A 23,051-nucleotide genomic window follows, 5' to 3' on the forward strand; every position below is an offset into this window, starting at 1 on the left:
AAGATAAGCATCGTAATGTTTCAATGTGAAACTGTTGAAATGTAACGTTTCTTTGTGGGCTAAAGCCGAAACAAAGACACAGTTTCCTTTTAAGGAGTGTATGCAGGTTGTGACCATTAACCAGTGTTGACCATTCTAATAATCCAGAAGATTCCCCTCTGATGACCCCTTCACCGACCTCAAATATAAGTTATTAGTACCCTACTCATATCACCATGGGTAGGTAGGTTTTAGTTAGACTGAATTAACTTTTGGAACTAGTACCAATAGTCCATATGTCAGCCTTTCACTTTGCCGTGCTAACCATAAACATTCTTCTGAGTTCTACCTCAGAGTTCTCAATTTTTCACTGGAATGGCTCGCTTTCCGATATGACTTCATATTCATTTTTTTTTTTGGTATTGCACTGAAATTGAGACAATTTTTTTTTTAAATCGAAGAAATTATACAACAAAGTGCTATGGGATTGGGGTAGACTCAGATGAACTGTTATCAAACTAACCAACCAACCAATCAACCAACATCTTCACCTTCTAAACTGCACTGAAACAACGCCCTTTATTGATGCAATTTGTGAATCTATTTCCAATCATGGCATTTCATTAGGAAGCAGATGACGAAAAAGTCATCTCAGTTAATGGAACGGAAATTCACCCAAGCAAAATATGCAACGGTGATTGCTTTGTATCATCTTGCAGCACGTGGGGAAATTTTTTTTTTACTCCAAGAATCCTGCCAAGTTGAAGGGGTGTTTTCGGGGTGTGAAGGGAAGGAAGCAAGCTAAAGAAAATCTAGGCGGAGAGTTTGGGGAGAAACATGACTGAATATCCTCCAATGGGGTCTTAATGTGATGACTTTCTATTCTTTGCTGGGTGCCTTGAAATCACATTAGTTCTTATTCAAGCTGGTAATGACAGAGGCAGCATGGCAACTTTACCGAGTCTAGCAAGCTAAGGTTAGAGAATTGTCAGCAATTGTTCTAGGTGACAGTTTTCTTTCTTCCTCTCTATTATCCTTACGCCTACCCTACCCTCCCCCCCGCCCCCCCCCGCCCGAAGCCATTGTTGTTTTTCCTCCCATCCCTGTTCCAAAGGCAACGGTGGCATCCTGAAAGCAGTCTACACGCTGCCACTGAGAAGCAGGAGAGGAATAACTGACACTTGTTGGCGTCGATGACTTTGAGTGACACGTGTGCCTGTGGTGACCAAAGTGGGGGACAGTCTAGAGGAACGTTCGGGCTATCAAAGGAGGAGGAAAGGCCCCCAGAAGTGGGCGCACGTGACAGCAGCAGCCACCTCGAGAGTGACATCATCCCGAGGGCGGGGCCAAACTCTTCAGGGCCTTGTCAGCTCTTGAGCTTCCTCTCCTCTTCCTCACCAAATGCCTTCGACCCCACCAGCCCAAGCCCCCTGAGGAAACCAGAAATGCCTACACGTCCTGCAACGCCAGGGCCCCCTCTGTCAGCGCAGCGCGGGGGTTCACCACCATCCTCTCTCGCAACGCCTCCCCACCCCCAGGCCGTGGAGGGGCAGGGGGCGGGGGCGCGCGCGCTCCACCACGCACGCGCCCCCACGCACGCGCTCTCCCTCCGCGCTCGCGCTCCTCCCCAACCCGGCCCGGAGGGGGCGGGGCTGCGGGCGGCCTCCGAGGGTGCGACGCCCCCGGCGCGGCGGCGGCGCTAGAGAGCGGCCGGCCGGGCGCGGGTTGCTGGGCGCGCGCTGCTCCGGCGGGGCCCGCTGGCCACAGCCGCCTCGCGCCAGCCGCCCGCCCAGCGCGGCCAGCTGCGAGCGCCGCTAGCGCGGGGCCCCAGGCGGCAGGCGCCGCGCTCCCTCCGCCGCCCCGCGCGCCTCCTCGGGCGGCCCCGCCCCCGTTCCCATCCCCCTCGCGCTCACCTCCCGGCTGTGCCGCGCGCGAGGCGGAGCGAGGCGCCCGCCGCCGCCGCGGTGCTGAGGGGCGAGCCTGTCCCCGCGCCTCCGCTGACAGGAGGACCGCTGCGGGCTGCCAGCGCTCGCCGGCCGCGAGGCCCCGCCGAGCCCGACTGAGGCGCGGATCCTCCGTGGGGCGTCCGCGGGCCGTGCGGTCCTCACCGGAGACCACTGGCACGCGGGCTTGACCCCGAGGTGCGCCGCGCCCCTCAGAGCGGCAGGTAAGGGCTGGAGGAGCAGGGAAGAAGGGTCGGTAAGGGTGAGGTGACAGGGGCGTTCTCTTGCGACGCCTCAGCTGCGGGGTTGGGGCTGGGGCGAGCGGGGAGACAGGGAAACGGGCAGTGAAGTGCCTCCGGTGTCGAAGGCGTGGGGAAGGCAGGCTGCCTCTGAATGTGGGATCGAGGGCGGCTTCGGAGGACTCCTGGGGTCTGCCACTTGGCTGTCACCGAGGTTAGTCTTGGTATTGGGTACCTGGAGAGTCTTGGATGACGGGGACCGGGATGAGATGCGAGGCAGATTGCTAAACGTGGCAGGGAATGTGGTGCAGAACGAGTTGCAAAATGTGTCCCTGAATGCAGCATAAAAGTAGTTGTGAAATGTGCCAGGTAAAGGCACAGGCTAGGCTGGCCTCCGTGGCATAGAAATGCATGGAAGAAGTGTTATTAGGGATATGAATAATTCCTTTGGGGAAGGAGGTGTACTATAATAAAAGACTAATAGGGCTCTTTGCTACATATTCTGTCGTAGGAGATCGAGAGGAGCTGCGATTTTTGACATAGGGAAAGTACCCACGTGAAAGCAAAAAAAAAAAAAAAAAAAAAAGCAGATTGTCTGGTTGTGAGATGGGAAAGAAAAAAATTGGGCAAAAATCATTTCAGGTTTTGTCATCAGCAGGTAGAGCACCCATGCAATTGTAGCCTGTCTCTCGGTTCCAGGTGTGGAATGTTTAAAATGTTTCCCAGAAAACATAAACAATGATCATTAGCATTAGGAAAAGATTGGATGTCTTTCCTTCTCTCTCTGCTTCTCTCCAGGAAAACAAAAAACCCCACAAACAAAAAAAGACAACCAAGCCAAGCATCCTGACCACAATTGTGTGCTCAGGATCCTTAGGCAAAGGGAATGATTTTTCATCTGTGTCCGTGCCTTGGCTTTTACACAGGTGAAAATAAGTGGAACAAGGAAAACAAAACAATATGGTGAACAAAAGGGATAAATTTTCAGGCATTTGGAAGGGTTGGAGCCAAAAGCTATGGCAGTGGCTAATTACAGAGACTGGCAATAGTGGAATATTCTGGTATGTTTTAGCTGTTGAGATGGGATGATGAGATAAGATAAAAACGGTATACAGTAAATTGGCATAAAACGCAGCAACATGGACACTGTCAATGTAGTGTTCCTTGTAGCGTTTACCAGGTAAATCATATTAGGGATTCGAGGGAAAACCAAAAACAAATGAAACAACTGTTCCTTATCTTTCTTCCTCCTTCCCTCAACCCCATCTTTCTAAGTGTGTGTGTGTGTGTGTGTGTGTGTGTGTGTGTGTGTCCACATGCTGCAAAACGCTGTGACTTCATTTAAGAACATCTGTGTTTGGAGAAAATTGTCAGAACATACTGTAATTTCAAAAGTAACAAAAGACAGCTAGATGAGCTATGTAAAAATAACATGTGTATACATTGAGTATCTGTGTAACTGAAACAAAAGCAGAACTATCTGATGCGTTCACCAGGATGTATTTAATTATTAATGACACTTTAGTGTGTTATGTTGGAATTCCTATAAATCGAATTACCTGTGTGAATGTTGTTTTTATTATAGTGATTTCCCAGATATCTGAAAATTCATACTGATTGGCTTTGCCCTGACTCTAGATTCATTCATCGAGGGATCATTTCCTTCAAAATCGAAATTGGATTTTCCTTGATTAATTCTGAATTTTAGTCTTTTCTGTAGATATATTTCCCTTACCTTGAGGCTCTGTTGAGGCTAAAGAGAGAAGAAGGCCAGAAGAGAATAAAGAGCAGTTAGTTCTGTTGGGTCTTCCTGTTTTGTTCTGACTGTAAGCCATATATGTACTGCCACCCCCTACTGTCTGTAGGAAGAGGTGTTGCAGAACCCTGTTCTTTTCTTGTTCTCACTGCCCCCTTGTGTAAGGGAAGAAATTGATAGCTGCACTTTTGGGAAACAGTCTTCAGACCGTTCTTTATCACTGGAGTGGCTATGCAGATTGATTAATCACTTGTTTACTTTAAAGTGCATGGCTAGGAACATATGTTAGCCAGGTCTGAGATTTAACGTCCCTTTAGATAGTATGTGATATTAGTCGATTCTGATTGCTAAAAATGTTTACAGTATGTTCTAGAACCTGGGATTCTATTACTTCTAGTAATAGGTTACATTTATATAGCACACACTTTGTGCCAGTCCTGTACATTGTTTATACAGTTACAAAATCCTTTTGAGGTATATATTGTTATTTCCATTTTACCCAGGAGAAATGGAAACAGATCAATTTGCCAAAGATTATGTAGCTGGGAATTGGAAATGCTGTTTCAATTTAGAAACTCTGCCTCCAGACTCTGGCTGCAGACTGTCCTTCATCACTCTCTTGGATTGTCCCCTCACGTTAGGATTGACAAGATGTACTGGGCTTAAAATGCACAGATCCATCACAAAGCAAATACTTCAGCTGTGGATAAACTGTCTACACCTATGTAAAGAATGATTATAGTGAAAAATTTCTTTTTAGGTATTTGTTTTTAAATTCTTTTTCTGTGATTATAAGCAATAAGTTTTCTTATTCAGAACTTTTCATGTGGTTAAAGGCATATCTATAGCCATGTTTTCTTTGAGGCGGATCTTTAGAGATAAAAAGTTACATGCAGGTAGTTTGATACACACATATACCTCATGGTATTTCTAAAAAAAGGACGGGTAAACTTTTATTGCTAAGTTTATTTGGAAAATCAAGAAGAAATTATTTTTCCTACATACTTACATTTTAGGATCTTTGTTTTAATGGGATTAGCAAAAGTGGGTTGGATCTTTTGAATAATCAACTCTTCCAAACAAATGTTTGCTCAGATTTTTCTTAGCACTTAAACCATGGTTTTATAGGTATTACTTATGCACAAAGACGAATAAAGCACAAAGAACAATAGTGCACTCCACACTCCTCACATAGCCTCACTCGTTTAGAAAGTAGGCTGTCATCTCTCACGACTGTGATAATTGTTTTCTTTGCAAATCATTTCTGCCATTCTGTTCACAGAAATGTTTTCTGGTTACCTTATGTCTCACATAGCTCATGTAACCAAACACTCTTTTACTTTGATATACATTTGTTGATATTATGGGTATTTAACGTATTAATTATGGACAAACCATTTCAGGATATAAAACTATATAACTTCTTATCCTCAAGAAATTGATTGAAATATAGACTTAGACTTGTACTGATAGACTTGAAGTTTGTACTGATAATATTTTACTTGTAATTTGGTTTGCATTTTTACTGTAAAAATTTATTAAACCTTCAGTGGTTTATGATAGTATCATTGACTTTTTTTTTTTTTTGAAACAGCCCCAGTTGACACTGACTTATCCATTCTGTTGTGCGTCCATAGTGATAGATATTATTAAAGGCATGTGCCGCTTTGTCTGGCTGTTATTAATATTTTTCCTCCAGTGGTGCTAGAGATTAAACCCAGGGCCTTGTGTTTACTAGGCGTATATTCTTTATATTAAGCTACACTCCCAGCACTTCACCACTGAATTTTACTCCTGCCATGCTAGCTTTCCTTTCTTGCTATAGTTGACTTTATCCCGTTAGTATTTCCTAAATAATTATGATTTTTTGAATGAAGAAGGAAGTGGACTCTAAATAGGAATATACTAATAACAGGAGTTCCAAAGGGAAATACTGAAGTGGTTGATACTGAATGTATACTGTAATAATTATGCATTACAATGTATAAGATTCTTTGTCATATTATTTTTTCTTCTTGAAATACAGTTAAAATCTGAGGGAAACTACTTGGGTACTCTAGCTGAATTATACTGGTTCAGATTCAGAATCACCCAAAGTTAAGGAGAATATTTTTACTGATGGTACCCAGATTCCTTTCTAGTACTTAGAGCAAGCTGGTACAGGTGGCTGTTTATTTTTCTAACACAAATCTGAGCAAGGTAGCAAATACTGGAAGCTAGCTTAAGTATTAGACATTTCTTTTTTTCTCTGTGAATTAATTGATAACTTTTTAAATATTTGCTTAATATGCCTACAGTCATGAAATACTATTATTTGATAGGAAGATAATACTGTAAAAATAAATTTTTATGCTTTATTATATTATGAAGACTGTCTCTTGGCTTATTTGAATTGCACGTTTTCTAGTAACATACTAAATGAAAGTTATTTAAGATCAAAACAACAACAACAACAACAACAACAACAACAACAAAAACCAAACCAAACCAAACCAGAACAAGGAGCTAAGGTAATGGAGAATAAAATCCACTCAGGGATAAGCTGTGTCTGTGGGCTCTTGAAGCTGTGGAGAGAAACATTGAAAGTTTAAGGCTTAGAAGATGTGTTTTCTATTCAGAGTTCATTTTTCTCTTAGAGAATGTCTTACTGTGAGTCTTATGATCAAAGAAATTGTAGATGGAGAGCCAAGAACTCAGTGTCTGAGTTTCAGACACGTACACAGGTTGTGGATGTGGAAAGAGGAAGGACAATATTACTCCAGAAAGTTCTAAGTAATTGTAGTACCATAATTATTTCCAGAAGCACATTTCTCTTGTTAGGTCATTTGCTTTTGAGTTGTAGTGCAGAAACATGGGCCATTTTATGTGCTGGGCAAGTGTTTTTGAGTTACATCTCTATCTCCACCCCAAAGAGAACATTTGAAAGCTGTGTTTGTGGATATGAAAGGATCAAAGGAGTTTTGTGGGCCACACCAACGTATCTTGCTGTCTTCAGCTTCTGTCTCTCCTTCTTTAGTCGATGATAAATATGATCAAGTTTAAGAGACAAAGGAATTAGGCTGATGCTAGTCTTTATCACACTTTATTTTTTTTCTCCCCATAGAATCAGTTTCTATTTTTTTTCCAGTAATGGTAAACACAACCTCTCTAGTGTCTTTTTATTAGAACTCAAGTTAGTCTGCTATCAGTCGCCTAAATTAAGCTATTGCATTTTAGTCAGTCTTCTTGGCGTGCTAAAAAAAAAAAAAAAAAAAAAATCAGATTGCCTGGAAGACTGCTTTACTCTTTATGTGCCTTTCTTTTGTAGGTCCTTCCACATTGCTGTCAGAGTGATATATCTGCACCCCCCTCTGTTAGTGGTGATAGTAGGAATGGGGTGTGTGTGTGTGTGTGTGTGTGTGTGCGCGCGTGTGTGTGTGTTGCATACACATGGATATGAAGTATACACCTGTGCATGTTGAGGCCAGAGGAGGGCAGCGGATGTTTTCCTCTGGTGCCCTCTTCTTTCCCTTGAGATAAAATGTCTCGTTGAACTGGAAGCTTGCCTTTTTGGCTAGGCTAGCCTTGCCAGGCCAACTTTGGGGATCCATCTGCCTCTCTCTCCTGATGCTGAGGTGCAGGTATATGTGGCTATAGCTTGTATTTTCTAAGGGTGCTGGAGATTCAGACTTAGGTCCTCATGCTTGCACAGAAGCTGCTTTTACCCATTGAACCATCTCCCCAGCCCCAGAATGACAGTCTTACAATTTTAGCTGTTCATTTTAGTTTCTTCAAACTTTAGTGCTCCTCATTAGAGGAAAAAAAAAATCAAATGGGAGCTCCTTAGCAATCAACGAGTTAATTAATGGCTTTTCCTTGCATCTTTTGACTTACTACTTGTCATATTTGTCTTCAAGTTACTCAGTAATTCTGAATTCCTTTAATATATAAAAATCTCCTAAATTTTCATATTTTATTTTGTATAAAGGTCTCTTTGCCTTGTACTACCCCTCCCCTTTCCTTTGTTCTATGGGCAAATTCTTAACGTCTTGGCCTAAAACAGAATCTTTTGAGTGAAGAAAGTTATTCTTATTCATCTAGTTGGGTTTGAGTGTGCTATTCTGTCTTCTCTATGTGACTGCCTCATCGCTAACCTGTTAGATTTCTTTAGGCAGGACCTGTGCCTTTTCAACTTGTATTTTGCATCAGTATAGTTAGTGCATAGTGGGTACTCCTTGTCCACTTCCTGAGAACAGATTGAAACGTCAGATTGAAACGTCATCCCATGCCAGCATGGTGGCACTTGCTTTTAGTCCCAGCATTTGGGAGGCAGTGGAGTTATGTGAGTTCAAAGCCAACATGGTCTACAGAGGGACTTCTGGGACAACCAGGGCTACATGACAAGACCCTGTCTCAGGATAGTATAAACAGTATGCATACATATACCTAAATCTAAATATTCTGACTAATAACTTAGATTGTAATTAAGATTGTCTCTACAGGTAACCAAATTTTGTCCTTTTAAAAAAATATTTCCTGGGGTTGGGGATTTAGCTCAGTGGTAGAGCGCTTGCCTAGCAAGCAGAAGGCCCTGGGTTCGGTCCCCAGCTCCGAAAAAAAGAAAAAAGAAAAAATATTTCCTAGGAGAAAGATTAGAAGGTTGTCTGTGTGAGCTTGAGCCAGATTACTTTCTTATGTACTATAGAGATTGACCAACTATACTGTGGGCTAAATCTAGTGTATCATCTATTTTTATGTGTCCTTCAAGGTAAGAATAGTTTTTAGATTTTTTTTTTAAGCGGCATAGCTATGCTCATTTGGTTACATATTGGCTGTGGCTGTTTTTGGGTCAACAGCAGAGTCTAGTAGTTGCCATAGAGACCGTATGGCCTACAAAGCCTAAATATTTACTTTTTAAAAACTTTGCCATTCCTTGGTTTATTCTATAGTCTATGCCCTTAGTGTTCTTTTTGACTGTTAGGAGTTATATATGTCTGTTAGGTTTTTACAGAAAATACCTGCTTGCATTTATTGAGGAAATTTACTACTTTTCCTCAGTACTGCTTACTTGAAAATCCCCTGTTGTACTTCTTTATAACATGTGGTGTGCCCCATGTCTCCCCTCCTCCCAGTCCCTTAAACTGAGACAGGGTTTCTCTGTGAGGCCTTGGCTGTCCTGGAACTCACTTTATAGACCAGGCTGGCCTCAAACCCATAGAGATCTGCCTGCCTCTGCCTCCTGAGTGCTGGAATTAAAGGTGTGTGCTGCCCCTCCCAACCCCCACTGCCGTTGGGCTATATGTCATTCTTAATACATGTAACTCTGAAGTCATTCTGTGTTTTTGTTTTTTTCTTAAAGAAGCATTCCGAGCACAACCATTTGCGGTAGTAGACACCTTTAATCCTAACACTTAGGAGATGTTAAGCCTGGTCTACAGAGTGAGTGTAGCCTAGCCAGCTATATAATGAGACTCTGTCTTAAGGAAGAAAAAAAAGAAAAAGAAAAAAGAAAGAAAGAAGTGTCCCAAGCAGAGAAGAGTTTGGAACATAGAATAGTTTTTTCTGCTTAGACTTGTTTCTTGTGTATTTTTCATAAAAAATTATTATGTATATATGTTTGTGTAGATATTTGTCTTTGTAATATATAACAAGGGTTGAAAGTACATTAGTTATTTTGAAAAAAATGGGAGCATTTTTAGGGTGTGTCATTTTTCTTAGGTGTTTATTGACTCCTTCCATGTGTATTTTCAGATTTTTTATTACTATTCTCTTTAAGTTGAGGGCAGAAATTTACTATTTTTTTAATGGTTTTGGTTTTGTTTTTTGTATTTTTGAGACAGGATCTCTCTGTAGCTCTGGCTGTCCTGGAACTGACTGTGTAGACCAGGATGGTTTCGAACTCATAGAGATCAGGTGCTGAGATTAAAGGCATGTACCACTAAGCCCAAGTTAGAAATTTCATATTGTTTTTTCTGTGTCCTATATTACTCCCACCTCTGAAAAATATAGTTAAAAACATGTAGCATATTAACTCGTATTTCCATTTTTCTAAAGTTTTACTGTTTACAGTTTACTGTTTTCCTTTGTGACAAAGAAAGGCGTTGTGAGAAAGTTTATATGATTTACATGCTCATTTAAAATTTTAGACTTAAAGCATTTTTACGTGTGTGTGGTAACTGCATGTGTGTGTATTATATATATGTGGGCAGGTTGCATGGGTGGTTGTGGAGGGCAGAAGTTGATGTTGAGTGTCTTTTTTGATTATTTTCTACTTTATTATATACTGAGGCAATCTCTCATTTGTACCCAGATCTTGCTGATTTGGCTAGTTTAGCTAACCAGCTTGCTCCAAGGATCCTGTTTCTTCCTCCCACATGGTAGAAATTACAAGCAGGCCACTATCCCTGCCTGGCATTTCCCTGGGAATTGGGGATCTGAACACTGCTCTTTATGCTTTTACCTGCCAAGATATCTCCCTAGCCCCCAAATGTTAACTTTTATAAATATTAGCAAGATTTTAGACATAAAGTTTACAAGGAAAAGTGTGACCTTTATTTGTTGCAAATATCTTTGAAGCAGTAGACACACATTTCTTCATCTTAAATTTATGAACATATCTATCTGGTCTTAAAGATAGGCATGGAGGAACATGGTCTGATTTTTTAATTGTCCTAGAAGCACACCGTAAACTGTGGATTTATTTATATTAGGTTATATTTATTGAACTTGGAAAGAGTGTGTAGATAGTATATGGTTTAGTCACTTTATACTTGGAGAATCTACTTCAGATCTTAATAAATATTTATGCCAAAATGAAGGCTGTGTCTTCTTAACCTTTGTTCTTAATCTTGTATGGAAGATGGGGAATGTTCCAGAAATTTCTAGTTACTGGTCTGTGGAGGCTTAATAGGTAATTTGCTATGTTCTAGAAGGCCATTTCTGTGTCAGTGCTAAGGAACTGTAGTGTTCCTTAGGCTTTTAAAGTTGGGTGGTGGTGAAGACATTTAGCTCTTGTAGACCAGAGGAACAAAGACTTAGTAAGGCACATAAAAAAATAATTACTGTCAATTGCCTATTTGCAAATCCTGCTTTACCATTGATCTTTCTTCTTTTTCTAGTCTTTTTTGTTTATTTATTATTTTATATATATGAATACACTGTCGCTGTCTTCAGATGCACCAGAAGAGGACATCAGATCCCATTACAGATGGTTGTGAGCCACCATGTGGTTGCTGGGAATTGAACTCAGAACCTCTGGAGGAGCAGTCAGTGCTCTTAACTGCTGAGTGGTCTCTCCAGCCTCCTTTTTCTAGGGTTTTAAAGAGGAAGAGAGACTTTCTTTGAAAGTTGTTAGATATTTCTCGTATTAAAAAGTGACAAGACTACTTAAGAATCATGTTCAGTTTCAAAGGCCTTCACTGGAGTATAGAGGTATAAACCTGTTTGTCATCCCAGTACTCAGCAGCTTGAGGCTAACCTACACTACATAGTAAGAGCCTGTTTAAAATAAACAACACAACAAAGGAAGCAGCTTTAACTTTCTGCAAAAAGAGACCAGTTGTGTAGTAGAAAGAACATACATTATTTTTAAACTAGTAAAACAGGTGTGAATTATTGCTCTGTCACTCACCAGCTGTGAAGGACTTTTTAGAAAACTTACCTTGACAGGGTTTTATGAAGAGACAATTCTGGAATTTTGGTTTCTTTAAAAACCACAGAAATATTATAAGAATGTTTTTATTTTGATCCCAGGTGTGGAGATGTGGGACTGTTTTGATTTACCTCGTGCTCTAGCTTAGGCATGGTTTTGCCACCTACTGATAACTTCTGTGATTGTGTGACACTTGGAATTCTGGGAACTTTTAAGAGGGTATGTCAATGCTAGGCCTGATAGGCTGTGGTTAGTGGTTGGTGGTTCAGGGCAGTTGGTTGGCATTTGTTAGTAGTCAGGCTCAAAGAAGAAACAATAGGAAAGAAACTAGATTCAGGGAATTCACCCTCTCCCCCAACCTTCTTTCTCTCTCATCTGGTGATAGGGTGAAACTGAGGTATGAAGGTGGGACAAAAAGAGCCCACAATATAGCAAAGGCAAGCTACAGTTCAGTTCTATGGTGGTAGGATGGAATGATCTAAGTGAGAGCGAGAGCACAGTGTTTCCTGACACAGTGAGGCAGGCGATAGTTTCCCCAGTTCAGTCACGTAAATGTTTTCAGCTTTTACAGACATCTGTCCTTATATTTTGAGTGATTGGATTTTGCTCTCCTACCAGTGCTTCCCTGCCACTGACCCAGGTGGATAGTTTTTGTAGTTATTCTGTTTTTCTAAAATATATATGTATATATGATTAGACAAGGCGAATTGCTTAAAGCATTTACTTCTGTAGCCCTTACTTAACAATGACAACAGAAATACAATCCACTATATAAAAATATCCTGAAAAACTTTTGGTCTTTTTTCTGTGGTATGGATAGTTGCTCAGAATCTCAATTTTGGGAATATAGCTCAGTAGTGGAGTGCTACGTTCAGTCTTTGGTAAGAGAAGAAAGAGAGGGGAGAGAGACATGGAAAGTGGTGGGGGGAGGCAAGGTGAGAGGGAGAATGACTGCATAAATCAATACTTTTGTACGAATTTTAAAATAAAAGTATAGTTTGTCTCGGGTTGGCAGTGTCTGTCTCTCAGTTGGTAGTGCTTGCCCAGGGTGCGTGAGGCACTGGTTTTGACCCCAGCACCACATAAGCAGTGTGCTGGTGCAGCCCTGTAGTCCCAGCACCTGGGAGATGGAGGCTGGAGGTTAAGAACTCAACGTTCAGAGTCATTCTTGGCTACATAAGAAGTTCTAGTAAAGTTTGTCTTGAAAACATATCACTTAATGCCCTTCAGAAAGATCACTTTTATGCAGTTTCCGTTATGTTGTTGCACATTTTAAAAATAGTTGTAAACAGCTGTTAATTTTTATTAACTATGATAGGCAATGGGTATTCCACACTATTCTGATTTTTTAAAAAAATATATGACTATGACCATTAAAATAAACAAACAAGGGGTAAATAAAATATTAATATTTTCCTCTCTTAGAGCCTTCCCTTTTCTACTTAAATTCCTGTGGCAATAGACATTAGCAGATATTTGGATCTTTTTGTTTAAAAGTATATAAGCAGATACACATACATTTATAAGCTTTTCCAGTTAAATAGAGGATCATATTATTTACATTGCTCAGTGACTTACATTATTTATTTAGCCATCTATCAGAGCTCTCTTTCCTGGTTTAGTAAGTGGAATTCTGATTTTAAAAAGCTGAGTTCTTATAGCTCATAGCACCATCATTTATTATCCAACTGATGGATGTTAAAGGTGGTTTTTTTGGTTCACTATTATTAACTATTGGGGTTTTTAGTCCACTTTTTTGACCAGAGAAGCAAGCATTCTAAATAAAGTAGTAATAAAATAAGTCCAGTTATACATTTAAAAGACAGTATAACATGATCAGGTAGGTTTATTCTAGGAGGCAAGGACATTAAAATATAAAAACTATAAAACATCTTATTAAATGACTAAAGTTGTAGCTTTGCGCAGTGGCAGTATCGTAGCCAATGAGGTTTATCCGAGGCGCGATTATTGCTAATTAAAAACGACTAAAGTTGTAAGATTTAAAACTATATTACTATCTTGGGGGAAGTTGGCAGGTTTTGTAATTGTAGACAATGCCATGAGCACGCCTGCCCCTGAGAATGACAATTTCGTTTTATACAATTCTTTGGTCTTTGACGTTGATAGACTGGTGCTTATTTTGGAATCTTTGGGGGTTTTTGTTGATGCTTTGTCTCTTACTGCTGACCTGCACTAGAGCCTGATATCTGGCAGTGCAGACCCACAGCATCCCAGAGACTGCTGTGAATGGTGTTGGTGATAATCCTTAACAAGCACCCTGTTGTCCTCTGTACAGATTGTCCTGGAAATGCTGGTCTGAATCCTGTTTTCAAAGGCTTTCCTTGTGCTCACTTACAGTACCTGATCTTCTGTTGCTGTGATAAATCATTCTTACCAAAAGCAGTGTGGGGAGGAAAGGATTCATTTGACTAATACTTCCAGGTCACAGTCAATGAAGAACGGAAGTCCAGTCAGAAACTCAAGGCAGGAATCATGGAGAAGTGCTACTTACTAGCAGGCTCACTTGTCCATGGTAAATTAGCTTTCCTAGATAGCTCAGCCCTTCCACATTAATCATCAGTCAAGATGATCAGTCATAGTGATGCCAACGGGGCAGTCTATCTGGACAACTCCTTACTTGAGGTTCCCTCTTCCCAGGTGACTCCAAATTGTGTCAAATTGATGGTAAAAACAAACTAGCATAGTACCCAGTGACATGAATTCTTTTACTTTATTGGTACTCCTTATTGTTTTTGAAGAGACTCTTAGATAGCTCAGGCTAGCCTTGAACTTCTTATCCTTTTTCCTCCCCTTCTCAAGTTGCTAGGCTTACAGATGCATATCATCACATACACATTTATGTGGTGGTAGGGATCGATCCCAGGGCTTCCTGAATGCTAGGCAAATATTCTACCAACTTAGCTGCATCCTCAGGTTCTACTAGTAACCTTTCATTATTGCCCTTTCCACCCCATAACACTCATTTGTCTTTCACTTCTTTTCTGCTAGCTGGATTCTCTGCCTGTCATAGTTGTTCTTTTGAATCTGTGTTCAGCCCATTTGGACCCTCACCTTTGGTTGTTCTTACTCTGTAAAACATAATGCCAGTTAGTACTGTGCTATCTGTTTTATGGTTATATGCTTACAAGGAACGATTGCTGGAACAGAATAACTTTGTAGACTTAAATTACTGCTCAGTCTCCAACAACTTTAAATTAATTTAGTACTGCCCAGCTCTCCTATATTACTCTGGTTCTTTTATATTCGTGTTCACATAAGTGGTTACGTTTTTTTCCTTGACCTCAGACTTCCAGCATTTTCTTTCCACCAAATTCCTCTCAGTACTAAGAATAGAAACAATCTCCCTCTCCCCTGTGCCTTTGCAGCGTTAGCCATGAATTAACCATCTTTCCTTTTTCCAAAGGCTGTTCCTTTCAGTTGCCCACCAAAGTACATTTGCTTTCCTACCTTTTCAAGGACATTGTTCTGTATTTTTTTTCCTAGACCACTGCTAATAGCTTAAAAACATTCCAGTTCCTTTAAGTTTAAAGAGACTTGGGGTTGGGGATTTAGCTCAGTGGTAGAGCGCTTGCCTAGCAAGCACAAGGCCCTGGGTTCGGTCCCCAGCTCCGAAAAAAAGAAAAAAAAAAGTTTAAAGAGACTTTCCCATGATCATTTCTTCTATCTACCATCCTCCATTTTTTCTTCCATTTATACTAGATGTCACAGAAGGATAATAAGTTATCTTTATTCCCCTGTCTGATATTTTTCTTTTTATAGCTTTCTTCTAAATGTATAATTAAATGATTCACTGATAAATGTATAGAGTTGAGCAGTCATCACAAATTAATTTTAGAATGTTTCAATCACCTCAGAAAATTTTCTTTAACTTGTTCGTACTCAGCTACTGTTCCTGTAGGCTATGTTAAACTGTGGATCATGATTCCATATGGGGTTACAGAGTGAATGTAGGGATCATGAAAAATTTAACAACATTAAGAAACATAAGAAACATTTCTGAACATACAGCAACCAAAAATGAATCAAAATTCAATGTATCATGAATCCAAGATGATTTCAGTAGGCTTGCTCATTGTATCACTTCATTACAACCTTGGTTTTGAACATACAACTTGTGCATTTTGGAGTGTACATGCCATGAAAGCAGTGAACTCCAGTGAACAGTCTGACATATTGACTTACATTTGATATTGTTGTATGTTGGAAGATCCTGCTGTTTAAAGGGTGGTAGTCTACCCTGTTGGGACAGCTTCTTTGAGCTCTGCACAAAATGGAGGATTCCCTTTGTCAGGAGGGCTTGTCTTTGCCAATGTATCTGGGGAGCCCCACAGCCACTCTACCCGAGGAATGTCTTGTAATCCTTGGTGAAAATCCAGGTTCAACTTCCTGGAGTGCCTTTCCAAGCAGATGAGGTATCCCCAGTACCTTAAACCTCAGCCAGTGAAATTTCACTCTAAGAAGAACCCCTTCCCATTTTCCAAGGTTTATATGTTCATGCCAAATAAAGAGCACAGGTATTTTGGTTGACTATTGTCTAAAAGAGCTGTTTTCCAAAAGAGTTGTAACCCAGAAGTGCAGGATGGGAATCCTGCTGACCCACCCATTCAGACTTTCAGTCATCTTTTCCTGCTATGTGTGCACCAGGGCCTGGACATCCCAATGGAAAGATCAGACCTTAGAATTCAGCTCTGCTCTGTTCTTTCCCATCGGGTGTACAGCAGCACCTGGATACCCCAAGGGAAGAAGTGAGAAAACGGACCAGGTGTATGATATGATTTGGATGTTTTTCTTTTCTCTGTATATATGGTTTTCTGTACTCATAGAAAACAGTAGTTTAATTATGGGAAACAAGACTTTTAATATTGTCCTACTGTCATTTTCATCATATTATCAATTTAGTATTGTATTTCAATTTAGGTTGCATTGTGTTAGAATGTGGATTTTAAAAATTGTTGAGCCATTGACTTTAAAAGAGTATTAAATGAATTTGGTTTGGGAGAAAGACTTATTTAGGGTTTCTATTACTGCTATGAAACACAGTGACCAAAAAGCAAGATGGGGAGGAAAGGGTTTATTTGGCTTACACTTCCAGATCACAGTTCACAGATGAAGACAGGAATTCAAACAGGGCAGGAGCTGGTGCAGAGGCCATGGAGGGGTGCTGCTTACTGGCTTGCATCCTTTGTCTTGCTCAGCCTGCTTTCTTTTTTTTCTTTTTTTTCTTTTTTTCGGAGCTGGGGACCGAACCCAGGGCCTTCCGCTTGCTAGGCAAGCGCTCTACCACTGAGCTAAATCCCCAACCCCTCAGCCTGCTTTCTTATGGAACTCAGGCCAACCAGCCCAGGGAAGGCATCACTCAAAATGGGTGGGACTCTCCCTCCATTGATCACTAATTGAGAAAATTCCCTACAGCTGGCTCTCATGGAGGCATTTCCTCAACTGAGATTCCTTCCTCTCTGATGATTCTCACTTGTGCCAAGTTGACACAAGACCAGCCAGTGCAGACATAATTCCCAACGATCTCTGAAATGGACCTAAGTGTACCTTTGTCACTTTATGCTACATATTTATGTAAAATGGTATTCTTAGCACTGACAGTAAAGCTATTGATCAGTTAAGAAAAATCCCGAAGGTAACGTATATCATGTAGTCAACTATTCAGCCAAGATTTTGTTTTTTTTTTTTTTTTTTTCCGGGGCTGGGGACCGAACCCAGGACCTTGCGCTTCCTAGGCAAGCGCTCTACCACTGAGCCAAATCCCCAACCCCTTGTTATTTTTGTAAACATAAACAAGCACATCTATCTTCGTAGAGTACAAATTTGCTTTGTCTTTAATAAAGGCAAAATTATAAAAGAATTATATTAAATGCCTTTATGGTTTTTTTTTTAATCATAGAGTGTTTTGATTTGTATACCCACTTTAATGACCTATACACCGGGATTGTGTAAAGTTTTTGTAAAAGAGATCATGAAGCTGACTGAGACAGATGCAAATACTTACACCTAACCATTGGATGGAAGTTGGGGACCACTATGGTTGAATAAGGGGAAGGATTGAAGAACCTGAAGGGGAGAGTGACCTCATAGGAAGACCAGCAGTATCAGCTAACCCAGACCCCAGGGAGCTTCCAGAGACTGAGCCACCAACCAGTAGAATACAGGAGCCAGTGTGAGACACACCTGTCACTTATATAGCAGAGGTCTGCCTGGTCTGGCCTCAGTGGAGAGAAGATGCACTCAATCCTCCAGAGACTTGAGGCCCCAGGGAAGGGGGAAGCCTGGTATGGGGGAAACACCTTTTCAGAGGCAAGGTGGAGGAGGAATGGGAGGAGGAACTGTGATAGGGGGTATGGGGGGCAGCAATGACTGAAATCTAACTAAAAGAAGAAAAGAATGAAAAGAAACTGCTGGAGCAAACACTGACCTGCTTCTTCCTGTAACTGGCCTTTGGAGGTTCATATAAGTGGATTATAATATGCACTTTTGGTTTACCAATACAAATATATTTTTTGCTTCTGGCTTCTTTGTCTTAGCATGTTTTTTAGGTTAATTTGTGTTGATCATGAATCAATATTTCATTTCATTTTCTTGCTGAATATTATTCCATTGTGTAAATGTACCATTTTGTTTATCTATTCACCAAATGGACATTTGAATTCTTTCCAGTATTTGGCTTTTATGAATAATGCTGCTATAAACATTCGTGTATAATGTTAATGTGGATAAATGTTTTAATTTCGTTTGGGCCCATTGTGAAGTAAGGATCTAACTTTGTTTCTCTGTATGTCTGCATATCTAGTTGCTCTAGAATCATTTGTTGAAAAGATTATCCTTTCTTCCATTAAGTTGTTTTGCATCTTTGTTGGAAACCAGTACCTGGGGTAATAGGGAGGGATCATTATCTGTGGAGGTTTTACTGCTAAATCCTCAGCTAACCAATTAATTCATTGCTTTCTCCAGATAGGACTATTATAACTTCAGAATGAAGACCCTGGCCTCTGCTAGCAGATGTCACTGGGATGGTTAATATAGCAGAAGTCTGCAAGTCAAGTCTTTTAAGAATTATTTATTTTATGTATATGAGTACACTGTAGTTGCCTTCAGAAGAGGTTATTAGATACTATTACAGATGGCTGTGAGCCACCATGTGGTTGCTGGGAATTGAACTCGGGACCTCTGCAAGAGCAGTCCGTGCTGAGTCATCTCTCCAGCCCCCAAGCTTTCTTTATTAGTGGAAACACGGTTGCTGGTTTTCAAGGGATTTCCTACCTTGGTTGAAGCACATTTTGGGGGATGCAGTTGGGGAGAATGAGTGTAGAAAATACCAAAGACATGAATAGTTGTTTTGCAAAACCACTCTAATACTGATGGGTAAATACTTTTTTGTTGTTTGCTTTTAGATGGCTACCAGAGTATTGAAAAGTCAGCTGTCTATACTTTGAACTGTTCCAGTCAGGCTTTTCTCCTCCATCTTTTCTCTGAAATTGCTTATCATGGTCATCAGTGACTTTCACATTTAGTCAGTGATTCTTTCTTGTTGTTGTTTCCCTTGACCTATTTGTACTATTTGGCACATTTGATTATTGTGCTGGCTAGTTTTATATCAACAAGTTCAGAGTTATCAGAAAGGAGGAAACCTCAACTGAGAAAAATGTCTCTATAAGGCTTCTTGACCAAAAGCTAGGGAAGAAAGGGTCATTTCCATACAAGGAAAGGGCTCACACTTCCGTATTACTAAGACAATTACTATGTCTCCTGAAGTTCTTGCTTCTAGGATTTCACTGCTTCTTAACTGTTTTATGTGTATGTTCCATGTTAGTGGATCTCTTTTGCTTATTCATTCTCATCTTTGTAACCTACTAAGTATTTGGAATGCTCTCTAGGGATTTTTTTCTTCTTCTTAAGACATTGCTTTCTTTTCTCTGAAGCTCCTTTCCCTTTTCTCTTTCCTGTAAGTCTCAGATTATTAAAGCTGGAGCTAGAGAAAGATGTCTTTTTTGCTCCTCGTGGGCAGTGTTCAGGTCACTCTCCTTTTTTCTATAAAATTCTCTGGCTTTGAACTGTATGCTATATTATTATATTATTTATAAGCACCTGTTGATTGTAACTCCTGGCTCATTCCCTACAATGAATTGTGATTCTGGCTATTTAGTATTAGAACAAACTCCACAGATTAAAGTCTCAGCTCCCCACAAGACTAATATTTCATTTCTTTGTTTTGTTTTTTGAGGAAGAATTTCTCCATGAAGCCCCAGCTGTCCTGAAACTTTCTTTGTAGACCAGGTTGGCCTCAAACTCACAGAGATCCACCTGCCTCTGTCTCTTGAATGCTGGCATTAAAGGTATGAGCCACTATGCATGGCCAGAAGACTTTAAATTTAGACATTGAACACTCCTAATTTTTGGTCAAATTTGAGAGTTCTTACTATCTTCTTTGGATTTGATAATTCATGGGAACAATTCACAGGAGAATTCAGGAAAGCAGTAGTTTTATGGTAGCATTAAAGATTAAATCATTTTAATACATAGAGGGAAGAGAGATTGCCATATGGGAATTTGGTGGTATCTTTCCCTAGGGAGTCAAGAGCAAATCTGCTGTCACATGGATGTTTGACAGTACACCAGAGTATTATCAACTTGAGAAGCTCACACAAGCCTCAGGATCTAGTGTTTAATGAGATTTCATTATGTAGGCATAATTGAATTACTGGTTATGGGTTGAACTCAATCTTCAATCTCTAGCTTTCCTCTTTATTTTGGTCAGGTTGGTATCTCCTGACTCAAAGCCTCAGCCTATCAGTCACATGGTTGGTTTTTCTGGTGTAGCCAGACCTGTTTAGAGTCATATTGTTACCACGAACTATCCAGGAACTACTGTTAGTCTTACCATGAGTGAGAAAGACATCTGAATCACTCAGGAAATTACCAGGATTTAAAGACTACCTCCCAAGCACTGGGAGACGGAAGTCAGCCAAGTTACTACTCAATCACCCTCTTTTATTTGTTTTTCTTTTCTCTTAGCAGTACTATTTCTTATATTAATCTTTGGTAATTTGATCATGAGATTTTTTTTCAGCTCTTTCAGTATTTTGAATTTAATTCTTAGAAGTGATCTCATTTTCTAACTTAATTATTCTTTATTACTAACTAAAGAATCCCTATAATTTATATTTCGTGCTTCTTACTCTCTGACCACTGCTTATTTCTTTTCATCTTTCTCCTTGTAACCCCTATTTTACAGTCCTTTAACTGTACTGGAATTTCTAATCCATTGATTCTGTTGCCATTTTATACTACAGGTAGCTGGCTCCCTTTCTCTTCGGCTTAAACCAATCTTCATTATCCCAGCATACAACCCTTGATTTCATTCTTCAAAGAGAAACTTTGTTACTGTTGTTTCTTAGTAGTGCTTTGGCTTACACCCAGGGCCTTGCACATATGAGGCAGTTTTGTACTATTGGGTTATACACCGCTCTCACATTTTCTTCATTCATTGTCCTCACAGAGCCAAAACTGCATTCCTGTTAAATCCAGCTTTCTACTTTTTCCATGCCTGCACCCATGAAGCTGAATGTGGTTTGTGAAAAGCATACAACATTACTGATTGGTTTTATTTTAAATTCATGACCACAAACCTCAAGTAAGACCTTATTCCTTCCAGGTCATCACGTTATATAGTGCAGGAGCAGAATGGGTGAGTTTTTCAAAGTTTTTTTGCACTCACCTTACACTTTTAATACTTTCCATTCTTCTTCTTAGCTAATGACTTTTCTTAATTCTTTACTGAAAAAAGTTGAAGAGAAGTCCACTAGAAGCCACTTTTAGGCATCTACTAGCATTTAAATGTACATATGATGAAGAGGTTTTCTTTCTTTCTTTCTTTCTTTCTTTCTCTCTCTCTCTCTCTCTCTTTCTTTCTTTCTTTCTTTCTTTCTTTCTTTCTTCTTTTTGTGCAGTAAGCTGTCTCCTGCTGTATATTTAAGAATGCCACTTCAGCCAGTTGTGGTGGAACATGCCTCTAATCCCAGCACTCAGGAGGTAGAAGAAGGCAGATCTCTTAAGTTCAAGGCCAGCCTGGTCTTACAGAGGGAGTTTTAAGACAGCAAGGTCTATGTAGAGAGACCCTGTCTCAAAAGCAAAACAAAATGGAACAAGCAAACCAAAAAGAAAACAAAAACAAAAAACCCCAATAATCAAATAAGTAAAATAAAAAGGAATGCTAATTCAACAATTATTTTCTTTTCTAATTAACACATTCTCATCTAACCTGCCATTTCTTCTCTTTCATGTTAAAAAGACAATGTTCTTTTGACCTCAATTGTCTTTCCAGCTACTACCCGATTTATGTATTTAAAAAATTTCCTATTTTATGTGTGTGTGTATTTATGTGTGTGCCTGAGTAGAGATGCACATGCACATGTCTGTGTGTTTGTGGAGTTGGTTTTCCTCAGTGGGTTATAATCCTTTCTGTGGCTTAGTGCTCTAGTTGTTTCCTGTTGAATCAATGGAATAGCTCAAACAGATTTTCTAGTGTATACCCTAATTATCATTTTCAGTACTTCCTTGCTTTCTAGAACATGATCCTCGAGGCTCTGCCACATTCCTGCCCTGTTTTATAATCTGATATTTCTCCATGGAGCCATAGATTTCTTCTTTTCTCTTTTAATTGAGATATGACCTACAAGGAATAAAAGGTAAATAAAGTAAGGTTCAGTTTAATGAATTTTCACAATTGTTTATACCATCTGACTTAGAGTTTCTCTTGCTGTGATGAAACACCATGACCAACAACAAGTTATGAAGAAAAGGGTTTATTTGGCTTACACTTCCACACCCCTGTTGAAGGAAGTCTGAACAGGAATTCAAACGGCAGGAGCCTGGAGGCAGGAGCTGATGCAGAGGCCATGACAGGGTGCTGCTTACTGGCCTGCTCCCTGTGGCTTATGCAGCCTGCTTTCATATAGAACCCAGAACCTCCAGCACCACTCACAATAGGCTGGGCCCTCTCTCATCAATCACTAATTGCAGATGCACCACAGCTTGAGTTTTATGGGGACATTTTCTCAATTGAGGCTCCCTCTTTTCAGATAACTCTTGTGTCAAATTTGACATAAAACTAGCTGTCACAGTCTGTGTGACTGTTACTTGAAACAACATAAAGGACATATTTATCTTCTAGTGAAGTTTTGTTCATGCTTCATTGTATGAACTTGTCCCTTTCCCTTCCAACCAATAGTCCCCTTTTATTTTAACTTTTAGCTTTGCCTAGACTTCTATTTTATGTACATGAATTATAATGGAATTATGTAGTTTGGCTTTTGTGTCTGTTGTGAGTCCAGTTATGAAAGTACTGTGTAGTAATTCAAGTGGGGAATATTTAGTATAATGAATTAATAATTATAAAAGGGAATTGGAGAAGTGAGAGATTGGTTAGAAAGAGGAATATAGACTATAAAGATAGAAGAAGAAACCATTATTCCTGC

General features: G+C 40.0%; 1 protein-coding gene and 1 pseudogene across 7 annotated transcripts in view; both read left to right on the forward strand.

The window, feature by feature from the left end:
* The first annotated feature begins 1,680 nt into the window (after positions 1-1,680).
* Tanc2 (tetratricopeptide repeat, ankyrin repeat and coiled-coil containing 2) overlaps positions 1,681-23,051 on the forward strand; it is a 319,000-nt gene continuing 297,629 nt past the window's right edge. For 6 of the 7 annotated variants that reach the window (NM_001440252.1, XM_087572417.1, XM_087572418.1 and 3 more), the window contains 1 exon segment: positions 1,681-2,146. The gene's annotated coding sequence lies outside the window, so the exon portion shown is untranslated. 7 annotated transcript variants of the gene reach the window in all.
* On the forward strand, positions 13,462-13,613 carry LOC120095493 (U4 spliceosomal RNA; annotated as a pseudogene).

This window comes from Rattus norvegicus, chromosome 10 (genome assembly GCF_021556685.1).
Source record: "Rattus norvegicus strain SHRSP/BbbUtx chromosome 10, alternate assembly SHRSP_T2T, whole genome shotgun sequence".
NCBI classification, from domain to species: Eukaryota; Metazoa; Chordata; class Mammalia; order Rodentia; family Muridae; genus Rattus; species Rattus norvegicus.